At 35.4% G+C, this 12,263-nt stretch overlaps 1 pseudogene across 1 annotated transcript; it reads right to left on the reverse strand.

The window, feature by feature from the left end:
* Positions 1-2,868: 2,868 nt before the first annotated feature.
* On the reverse strand, positions 2,869-4,347 carry LOC309860904 (cysteine and histidine-rich domain-containing protein 1 pseudogene; annotated as a pseudogene). The gene has a single exon. The product of its transcript is annotated as a cysteine and histidine-rich domain-containing protein 1 pseudogene (transcript).
* Positions 4,348-12,263: the final 7,916 nt, after the last annotated feature.

A 12,263-nucleotide genomic window follows, 5' to 3' on the forward strand; every position in this document is an offset into this window, starting at 1 on the left:
ATGAGCACTGAATATCTTTCTGTTTATTTGTGTCTTCTTTGATTTCTTTCATCAATGTCTACAGTCTTCTGTGTAAAAGTCTTTCACCTCCTTGGTTAAATTAATTCCTAGTATTTTATATTTATGAGGCTGCTGTAGATGAGACTGTTTTCTTAATTTCTTTTTCTGATAGTTCATTGTTAGTAAAATGCAACTCTATGTTCTACATTGATTTTGTATGTTGCAACTTTACTGAATCTATTTATAGTTCTAATAGTTTTTTGGTGGAATCTTTAAGGCTTTCTATATATAATATCATGGAATCTGCAAATATAGACAGTTTTACTTCTTCCTTCCTGATTTATGTATCTTTCTTTCTTTTTCCTGTATAATTGCTCTGGCTAGGACTTCCAGTAGTATGTAGAACAAGAGTGGCAAGAGTGGTCCTTTTCTTGTTCCTGATCTTAGAGAAAAAGCCTTCATCTTTTCAGCACTGAAAGTGATATCAGTTATGGACTTGTCATATATGGCCTTAGGATACTCCCTTTAAATGCCAGCGCTCTCTAGTGCTCCTTCTTCAGGTCTTCTTCACGTTCTCTACATACTCCATGGGTGGTTTCATGATGTCAGCAACTGATTCCCCTGTCTTTGGTTTCCATTCTGAGAGTTAGATTCTATTTATAGCTGTAATTGGGTCAGCTTCAAACCTTAACTCAGTATCTTTAATATTGAATTCATTGTCCACATTCTCTTCCCAACTTCCTCCTGTATTTTTTATCTTATTTATAGCTTTATTCCCATGTAGTTCTCCTTTTTTAAAACATCAAATTCAATATACACTCAGGCCTTCTTATTACCTTTATTTGGTCCCAATATCTATTGTTTATAAAATCCTATAGAGTTTATTCTTAGACTATTTCTCAATCCAGCCCTATTGCTATCCCCACATGGACGTCTATCGTAAGGCCCAGTGAAACCTAATAGGTCCTTGATAACTGGTATTAGCCTCTAGAGATTTCTGGGTCCAATGTCTCCTGCCTTTAGTATACCCTGCACACTGATGCCATAGTGATCAGAAATCTACATCTAACTTATATTCCTAGAATTGTTAAATGGTTTAATCTGAGACCTAGCATGGCATGAAAGTTGCTTCCACTTCTGGATCCCATTCCAATGCCACTTCCTCCCTTTCTCCACATCTTAAAATTAAAGTTACACAGAACTCATTACTGCTAGTGGATGCCTCCTGCTCTTTTGTTACTTTGAGATATTTGGACATATCTGGAGGAATTTCTGCCTGAAAATATTCACTTTCCTCTGCCTTGGAAGACTTTCTTTCATTTTTTTATGATCTCATGTGCATATCAACTAGTGTTTATTGAGAGCCTATACTACGCAAGGAACTCTGTCAACAATATAATTTAATCTTTGTGCTATCAGCAACTACTCTATACTAAGCATTTTACTCTTTTGACCTTCTCTAAGATTATAAATACTTCTAGGAAAATAGAATAAACCTTTTACACATTAGTGAGATTTAGTTTATCAAATTATTTTCTCCAGTGACATGAATGCCATGTGGGAAGAATAAATAATGATGAGAAGGAAGAGGGGACCAAAGAAAAAGGAAATAAGAATTGACATGGAGAGTAAATAGCCTGTTAAATTTTTTTCTAGCGTGGCAAAAATGCCAGTGTACAAGTGGTATATACCCTCAGCTTGGTGATAGGTAGAGAAGAAATTGTCAAGGCAAAAATAGGGCTGATCATCCCCTAAGTTGGATCTGAATGATCTCAGAGATGTATAGTATGTCAAATGTAAAGGCAAGTCTAGAGTTTTAAGGGAAATATGAGCAAAAATATACAAAGTCTCAAATTTTGAGTTCTTGGAGTATGGTTTTATGGTCAAGATTCCTCTGTGTATTGGAGGCCCTTTAGGCTAAATGTCAAGGTTAAAGTGAAGAATCAAACAATTTGGAGGGAACCAGGTAATCTGGAGAGAATATGCAGTTTCAGATGTGCTGTGTTGGAAACAGGAAGATGTGGAAGGAAGGCTCTTTTTCAGTTGGAATGAACCATAGAGATAATTTAATTCAGCCCTTTCATTTTGCAGATGAATAAACTGAGACTTTAAAATGTTATATTTCTTGAGCAGATCTCAGCCCTTCTGCTGCAAGTGAGATAGGGAACTCCTTCAGTCCGTTCTGTTTTTTTTTTTTTTTTTTTTTTTTTTTTTTACAGATAAAATTAATACCAGGATATTGCATAGAAAATGATAACAATAGCTTACATTTGTATAGAGGTTTGTTTATGAAATTCTGGGCACACTATTATCAGAGAGTGCATACTGTTTCTGCTTTTGAGACACTTACTAATGTGTGACCATATAATTTATTATCCAAACCAGGACACTTATGAGAATGAAAGGGGAAACTATAAATAATTATGTAGGAACAACAGGCATAAGCTGGTTGAGTTCCAAGAACCCTTGGATATGTGGTCACCTGATTATTAATTCACCTAACTGCAGAATTACCAAGGCCAAGCTACAAGTTAGGTTAAAATATAAAACTGTTTGTGAGTTATAAATGGGCCAAAGATCAAAGTCTTGAAGATGTCAGCAGCTAGAGTAGTGACTGCACAGGACGACCAAAAATGAATTGCCCCTGAAATCAGTAGAACCAAATATTTATGGTTCTCCAGGTGAAGTTGATAATACAAAGACACAGAACTTATAAAATTAAATCTCTGAAAGAGAAGAGAAAGGTAAGAAATTGAACTGTGTATATTAACTTAATACTTATTATTATTAAAAACAATACATATGTATAAACAAAAACCATACCTATCCTTTTTCAGAACTTGTTCCTTAAAATATTTTTTTTTCCGACATTCCATCTTGCTTTACTAATTATGGGGTAACAGAAAAGAGATGTGAACAAAACAAATGTTCTTTTACACTTCTCTGCTCAACATAATATTATATGGAAAAATACTGTAACTATGAGCTACTTTCTAGCTTATCAAGTAAAGGACCCAACTATAGTTCTGTCGAGTGAGGAGAAATGAATAATCAAACTTAGGTAACTCAAAAAGAAGATGGGAGGCACAGAAAGATAAACTGACTTTGGCTTTTAAGAACCTACCATTGACCCTGAACTGCCAGATTCAACAATAACAGCAACAACAATGACAACACAGCAACAAGAGAGGACAGCAGCAAGCCACCATTTTACCACACAGCTAAGAATTCTGAAATAGGCAATAACTTTCTATCCCTGTCAGCTCATTCTGCTGTATCTTCTTTTGGTTTTTCCGGCTTTTTGGTAGCAGGCAGTTCAAGGCTTGCCCATTGCATAGGTTCAGCTTTTCTCATGGTGATCTCAATCTTTGTTGCAGTCATAGTTACATAACTTCGTGTTACATCAATCACACCCCATAATTTCACATTTTGATGAAATTCCTTCTCTCCTTCAAATACAATGTGCACATTTAACAATGTACTATTTGCTTCTACTTGGCTAAGTTCTGGAAGTGAATTTTTAGCATACACTGAAATGGTGACTTCACCCCCAGTCTGATGCCAGTCATGTCTACAAGGAAGAACTTTTTTCCCAGCATCCTTTTTAGTCCACATGTGCTTCCCTGTTGTACAGCCCTCTTGTGCTAAGAATGTATTGAAATCAGAAGTTTTTTTTTCTACAGCAGCTCCAGTATTTCATCCCTTCATGAAAAATAGGTACTCCAGAATGATATACACAGACTTCTTCTAAACTCTGTGGACCCTGATAAGTCTTTGAACACCCTCCATTTTTACACGAGGTCCCAATCTTAATTTTATCACTGTCCTCTTCTTTCTTATTTTCTTCATTCCCCGAGGTTAGTTTAAGTTTATCAAGTGCTTGTTTTAGCGAGGCAGCTATTTTTAATTCCAAGTTTGTCATTGGTTCATCTGGGCTTGGCCTTTTTATTGCTTCTACTGGTTTAGGGGCTTGAATGATGTGCTCCTGAAATTTGGGTTTCAATTCAGAAAGTTCTTTCTTCTCAGTAGTCTTGACTTCAGGTTTGACTGGCTCAGGTGGCTTCTCACTATTATGCCTGCCTTTTGTACAGCCTGCAATGCTTAAAAAATCTGAAAAATCAGTTGTTCTTCTCTTACAGCAAGACCAACCCTTTAAGGCATCATGAAAGACTGGAACACCTGGGTGATATGTGCAAGCATCGTCGGAGTTGTTCTCGGGATCGAAGCGCTGGCCGCAGCCCCGGTTGTAGCACAGCAGGGCCATTTCCTTTCCTCACCGTTCAAGGTCGGGGCCGAACCCAGGCGAGAGCAAGACGGTGCGCGTCCGACCCCACTGCCGCAACCGCGGGTCTCTGTTCCTTAAAATATTTTAACCAATAGTGAAGGTAATATGCATGTATTTACATATATACCCTCAAAATCTCAAATGAGGTAATGAATCATAAGTATTCATAAAATACTACACATTAAGAGAGTTAAATGAATACAGAATACACTTCAAGTTAAGGGTTCTGCATTTCTTAAAGTTTTCTAACCATGATGCTTCTTACTCTGATGTTAACTGAAAAGTCAGGAAATCACAACAGATCATATTTATTTTTTACATAATACTACCTTTACGTTTCCTTGGTTCTCATCTCTTTTGACTCAATATTCAGCTAACATTATTCTTTGAGGAGAAATGTAATTTTGTACTGCTGCTTGTAGTTCTATTTTACTGTGAGGACAAATGATCAAAAAAATGTGTGTGTTTTTGACAGTGAACAGTACTATCATCATTAATAGTATCTTACAAATATGTACCACTTGACATTAAAAGTGCTTTCATGTACCTTAGCTTATTCAAATGCCACACAGAAATCCTTGGAAATAGGCTATATTATCTTCCTTTTAGAGAGAAGGAATATTAGGATAAGAGCTATTGACCCAGTTGGAACCAGGGCATATCTCTCATCTTAGGTGTTTGCAGTGGAATTTCTGGAAAAGACTATGTCTGTCTCATGATTCCAGTTTCTTCCAGAAAGCTCCAGCTCATAGGCTTTGTTAAAACTGCTCCTTTCTTTGTCTTCCAGTCCTATGGAGTGAAACTTCCTGTTCTTGTTAAACTCTGGATTGCTCTGTGGTCCCCTGTTTAACCTTTCAGCACTTCCAACATATTTGAAAACAGCTCGAGTTTGATTTCTCTGCCTGCATCCTGATTATTCTAAGTGCTTTTACATATATTAACTCTGTAATCTATATAACAGTTCTATTAAGTAGACATTTTAGAAATGAAGGCACTAAGATAAAGTTGTTTGTTCAAAGCCTAACAGAAATTAGTCGCTTGAGCCTAACCTCTTAAACACTAAATCACATTGGTTCTCATTAAAGTCAAGTCATTCACCCTTGACTCCAAACATTTTTAACTGAAGAATTCTTCCCTGAACTCTGAGCTCAAGGTCACTGACATCATTCCAAATGTCTCTGGTGATGCTTATTTTTAGCAGGGCAAGTGACCAACCAAAAGACTGCTTGCATTACCTTCATGAATTCCTGAGATCCATTTTGCTTTCTTTTCCCTTTTTTTTCCCCTCCTCCATTGCCTCTATGGACCTCCTACCAGGCCATCACTGTTTTCTCTTGGTCCTATTAGTATCCTGAGTATATCCACATGTTGTCACCATTTTGCTTTTGCTCCCTGTCTCATTTCTGCCCTCTGCCAGTTCCATTGGTGCATAAGGACAGGTCAGAGATACATCACATAAGAACACATTAATGATTCTAATGATAAATTGAATACTTCAAGAAGAAGAGAAGAGCTCCGCCATCTTTCCTAATACACTTTAATAACTATGTACTGGTTCTCCACTTAGCAGTCTGTGAATAACCATGTAATTTTATATTTATTATAAATATTTGTAATAATTTCTTTTTTTCGTCACTGTCTTCTTTGTTTGAAATGTCCTTTCCTTCACTCTCCTTCTTACTCATCTTGAAAGGCAAGGTCTTTCTTAAATGGTATCTATTCTGGTAATCTGATACCACCCCCTTACCTCTACCCTAGAGAGAATAAATCACCTCTTCCCTTTCGGGTTCCATATTACTTTGTTCACCCCTCAGATCCCTCAGTAACTACGTGTCTGGCTCCCAAATAAACTTGACAGTAGAGAGTATATCTTTGCTTTTGTATTTCCTATTGTCTAATACATATTCAGCTAATTTTGGAATTGAATCAGAGTGAGCAATTTTGTTGACTTTTGCTCTAACAAATCTAGATTTGTTGATGACAAGTAAGTGGCATTTAATGAATGCTAAGCAGGTGAAATTACCTTCCTTTTAAATTCAGGTTTTGCAGTTTTAATCTGATATGTTATAAAATGGGAGATTTAGTGATTTTCATAACTAATTTGCATCCAGGATGCTTAGTTCTAACTCAAAGTTGTAAGGGGGGCAATGGACAAATTTACCTGAACATCTTTTTTTAATTTTTTTTACATCTTACCTCAAAAAGTTAGTTTAATCAAATTAAAGTTATAACATCCAGTTGTAAGAAATAATACAGAGTTCACATTTTTAGATTCCACAGTATAAGACCCATTCCACTGTATGAGATAATACACTATTTGCTTTCTGTTTATCTGGATTATTTCACTAAGTAAAATGTCCTACAGGTTCATCCATGTTGTCACATGTGGCAGAATATTTTTTAAGGCTGAATAATACTCCATTATATATATATGTTCCACATTTTCCTTATCCATTCATCCATCTACAGACACTTAGATTGTTTCTGTATCTTGGCTATTGTAGATCATGCTGTATTGAACATTGGGGGGGGTGCAGATATCTCTTCAAGACACTAATTTTTTTCCTTCTTCTTATTTATTGTAGACAACCATCTCACAACATTTTCATAAAAAAAGATGACTGATCACAGCAGAAAATTTTTTTGGAAGTATAACTAAATTTTTATGAAATGTTCAGTAATGGAGGATAAGCATTACTGAATCAACAATAGGTTATAAATTGGGTTTTATTATTTATTTATTTGTTCATTCATTCATTCACAGCATGCACAGGATTGGGGTTGGGGGCAGAGAAAGAGGGAAAGAATCTTAAGCTGACCCTACACACCCAGTATGAGCCTGATGTGGGGCTCAATCTCATGACCCTGAGATCATAACCTGAACTGAAATTAAGAGTCAGATGCTTTACTGACTGAGCCACCAAGTGCCCCTAAGTTGTTTTATTTTTAACTAGTACTATTTAATGTGGAAAGAGTTTATTGTTTTGGTGGCAGGGAAAAGTAATCAACATGTATAACCTTAGTCTATGCACATATAGGGTATTATATGTATGACTTAGCCACAAGATGGTTAATTACTTATGTGTGTATTACAGGGACCATTTGCCAAGTTAAAGGGTTAACTATAGTTTATATGAGAAGTTTACAATTTGCAGACCAATACATTCTTACTACCTTTTGATGGTTCAAAATGTTGGTCATTTAACAAACTGGTTTAGTGGCTAGATAGATCCATTGTAGTACCAAAAAGCACTATTTCTTTATTTACTTACTTCCTTATGATGGCTCATCCAGTGTAATTTAGGGAGCACAGTCAAAGGATTATAGCCAGTAAGAGTGACCAGTCCATATTGTTTTCTGACTTTAGGCCCATAAATACCAGTGTTCTTTTGCTTTCTCTGGCTTACATGATGACCAATGAGCCAGTTCTTCTCTTTTTTAAATTTTCAAACCTGTTTATTTATCCCAACATAGTCTGTGATCTTTCTGCCATTAATTTATGTTAAGGTGGAAAGTTTAGGCCCATGATGCCTTTAAAAAGCATATGAGTTATTTGGTTACAAGTACAGCAAGAGTGTTAAAAAAGAACTTCTTGGGGGCACCTGGGTGTCTGAGCCTGTCTTCGGCTCGTGTCATGATCTCAACATCCTGGTATTGAGACCCGCATCAGGCTCTCTGCTCAGTAGGGAGCCTGATTTTTCCTCTCTCTCTGCCTGCCATTCTGCCTACTTGTTTGTGCTCTTTCTCTCTGTCAAATAAATATATAAAATCTTTAAAATAAAGAAAAATCTCTTGTAATTTGTGAAAATGAGAGTTTTCATTGGCTGAAAGCAAGTGAGTACTCAAAAGGAAATGTGTGAGAGGTCTGATTGTAAAGCTCAGCAGGATTTTAGACATGGGTGGAGGCCTTTTGACATTGCAAAGGACAATATAAACATTGCTACAGCTGAGGAGAAGTAACCATCAACTGTACACACAGAGGCTACACTGACTATGATCAGTACATCATGGGACTTTACAACATCTAAGAGAATGAGACAACAGCCCGGGTAAAGAAATCAGGAAAGAATAAATGCATCTCCACAGAAACTACAAATGAAGCATTTGTGTAAATACAAATATAAATATAAACATACGTAGTTACTGTTTGTTTTTATTAAAATGTATACCCACTATGCACACTACTCTGTAACTTGTTTTCTTCCCTTAATAGCCCCCATACTCTTTTTTTTTTTTTTTTTTTTTTTTGGTCAGAGAGAGAGAGAGGGAGAGAGAGCAAACACAGGCAGACAGAATGGCAGGCAGAGGCAGAGGGAGAAACAGACTCCCCGCCAAGCAAGGAGCCCAATGCGGGACTTGATCCCAGGACGCTGGGATCATGACCTGAGCAGAAGGCAGCTGCTTAACCAACTGAGCCACCCAGGCATCCCAGCCCTCATACTCTTAAGGGCTGCACTGCTACTCACAGAGGAGAGCAAGTTCTCCTCAGGTCTGACTATTTCTGTTTCAGCTCCTTTCATACAATCCAAGTGTGGTAGGCAGAATAATGGTCCCTAAAATTTGTGTACATCATAATCCCTGGCACCTGTGAATATGTTTTTACAGAGCAAAAAGAACTTTGCAAATACGTTTAAGTTATGGGTTCAAAAAATTGAGGTATAATTTACATACCATAAAATTCATCATCTTAAAGTATATAATTCAGTAGTTTTTAATATAGTCAGAGTTGTGCAACTGTTACCACAATCAATTTTGGAACATGTTTATTATCCTAAAAAGAAACTCCGTATCCAGTAACAGTGACTTCTCAGTTCTTTCCAGCTCGTTCAGTCTTTGGAAACCATTAATCTCCCTTCTGTCTGTATGGATTTGCCTATACCGGACTTACATGTAAGTGGAATTATATAACATATGTGGTTTTTGACTGGCTTTTTTTTCATGTAGCATAAAGTTTTCAGTATTTATCCATATTGTACCATGGTATCAATAGTTCATTCCTTTTTATTGCTAAGTAATATTCTTATTTGGTTATGCTATTTTTTATTTGTCCATTTATCAGTTGATAGAAATTTTGGTTATTTCCACCCATAGCTATAATGACCAATACAGTTACGAACATTCATAAACAAATTTTTGTGTGGCAGTTCTTATTTCTGTAAGGTTCAACCTAGTTGTAGAATTGCTGAGTCATATGGTACCAAAGTTTATGCCAAACTGTATTGCAAAAAGGCTGTATGACTTACATTACACCAGCAAAGAACAACTGACTCCCATCTGAGGACTCCTTCCTGAGAAATTGTGATAACATCTTGAACTGAAATGAGGAGTAACATTAAAGTATTAAAGAAGATTCCATTTAGGGAAATGTACCATTGATAGTAAATACATTTTTAAGCCTGATTTTATTACATATTTAGTACAGATCAAAGACTATGAAATAATGATGCAATTGCTCCTCAGAATTGCTGTCATTATTTCTACCCAGATCATAGAAAAGTAGCATGTAGGCAAAATATTTAATTTTAGTGTTTAAAGGCAGCTTGACATTTTTTCCAAGTTGAACATGAGTTTTAATCTTAGATAACTCTTCCATCTGGTCATAAACACAATTTCCCACCTTATTCTAGTTGATTTTGTAGAACAGCCAAATACTTTTTAATTAGCCCAATACTGACTCTAACACATGTACCCCATTCATGGGATTATTTTATAAATACTCTAAGCTTATTAAAATGTTTTTGCATGAACTTACTTATTTCATATACTAACCATTTCTGATGTGAAAAATCTCAAATTCTTGCCATAAAAAATCAAATATTATTTTTATATATTTATTTAAAAGTGCTTTCTCAACTGTTTATTGTACATGGTAATAATACAGCTCATTAATCATCAGTTATAGACATTCATGGAAAAAATGATTCTCTGTTGAGTTCTATTTGCTCAGAGATTTGGGTGAATATTGAATTTTGCTATTTTAACTGCAGCTAGAAAAGTGAGTGCTATTTTGAAAATGAATTTGTAAAGTTAAACTCTTGATATTTTAATATATACCAGTCAAGCAGAACAGTGGTGAAATTTGATTGCTTTATGACTATACACACATGACAAACACAAGCACAAAATTTAGGTAATTGATTTTTTTGAATAAAATTAAATTAAATGAATCAATATAGGTAGAGATTTACTAAGACTACAAAGTAATTAGACCATTTATATCATTGTGCACTAGTTATATCATGTGTATATATATAAATTCAATGTGAACTTAAGCCTTCCTAGAAAAATTTATTCAAAAATATACTCACTAATGAACTAAGCTATTCGGTTACACTGAAGGAGTAGCTTTATTTTTCAGATTTCACTGAATCTATGATTCTTTTAGTGGAAGATGTACCTTATATACTATCAAGAAAGAAAAACATTCTAACTAAACTGTGACATAATGCTTTCTTCTTGCTTAGAATTTTAATTTTATGCTTACTAAGAGAGCTATTTTAGACTCATTTCACATATTTTAATAACTACTTTTGGGCATTCAAGTAAAAAGAAAATATAAGCAAAATACATTTATTACACTCCTCAAATATCTTCGCATTCAAAGTTCAATTCTCTGAATCACTTAAAATTCAGAATTGTCACACATATCATCCTTTGTGTCATCAGTAATATTGATATTATTGCCTTTTTAAAAATAATATTCTAGTATCATCTCCAGTATTTTCTTCCTAATTGTAGGCATTCAATATGCCAGTTTTGAAGTTGGCACTTTCTTGTCTTTCAGATTTCAGCAAAAGGTATTTTTAGACAACAGCCAGCCCCTATCTGGCAGAGATTTTAAGATACCACGTATTAGAAGACATCCTGATTTCAGAAATGTTAAAATACGGGAAAATGTGTGTTTTAGAATCAATGAAGTACAGTATTAATATTACTAAATTTTTTACAATTGCAATAATTTTTTTAAAATTGTGTCTTCCCTGTATGCCACATTTGCTTTCATACTATCTCGAACTCCTATGAGTAAGAGTCAGACCCTGCTATATACACATAAAGAAATGCTCATGCAAGAAGCAGTTCAATTGTAAAATAGCCTGGATTTTAAAATTTCATCTGGTGACTTACTGAGTGTCATGTCACAGATCCTTACTGGGAACTGCTGACCTACGAAAGCAAAACAGTGGGGAGAAGTTCTAGGGATTCAGAGATATTCAGGAATATGTAAGCATTTTTTTCCTTTATTGTATTCCATTGAGGAATACAATTACAGGGTTTTATGTTATTTTTAAATCTCTAAATTCTGGATTTTGTTTCATTAGTAAAAAATGTCAATTGTTCTGATATGATTTACCAACGGAATTGAATATAATCTTAGATTCATTGTCCTGTTTTAGGTATTGATGAAAAAATTTCCAGGTATTCAACAGATTTTGAATTCTTCAGCATACTTAATTTGAAGGCATTCTTTTCTTTTCTTTGTTTAAAAATTTTATTTATTTATTTGTCAGAGAGAGAGGGAACACAAGCAGGAGGAGCAGTAGGCAGAGGGAGAAGCAAGGTACCCACTGAACAAGGAGCCCAATGTGGAACTCAATCCCAGGATCCTGGGGTCATGATCCAAGCCAAAGGCAGACACTTAACTGACTGAGCCACCCAGCCATCCCTGAAGTCATTATTTTTCAAGTCATGTCTTTGTTTGTCCATAACATTTTAATTCTTAATGACATTTCTCTTTAAAAGTCTCAGTCAAATGTCCTGTGAGCTAGACTCTGCAAAGTGTGTCATAGCAGCCTATACATTGGATATAGCTGCTTTGTTTTTGTTTTTTTAACTGTATCTTTAGTGGCTCAAATATTTTTACAACTGTTTTTAAGCTTGTTTGCCCTTATGGGAGTGTACCTTTCTCAGTGGGCCCCCAAGTGTTCTTCACAAAGGATAGCACTATCCCTGGCTCCTAGAAGAGACTGCTTCTTTAGAC

Source organism: Mustela nivalis (genome assembly GCF_964662115.1).
Source record: "Mustela nivalis genome assembly, chromosome: 3".
In the NCBI taxonomy this organism is placed as follows: domain Eukaryota; kingdom Metazoa; phylum Chordata; class Mammalia; order Carnivora; family Mustelidae; genus Mustela; species Mustela nivalis.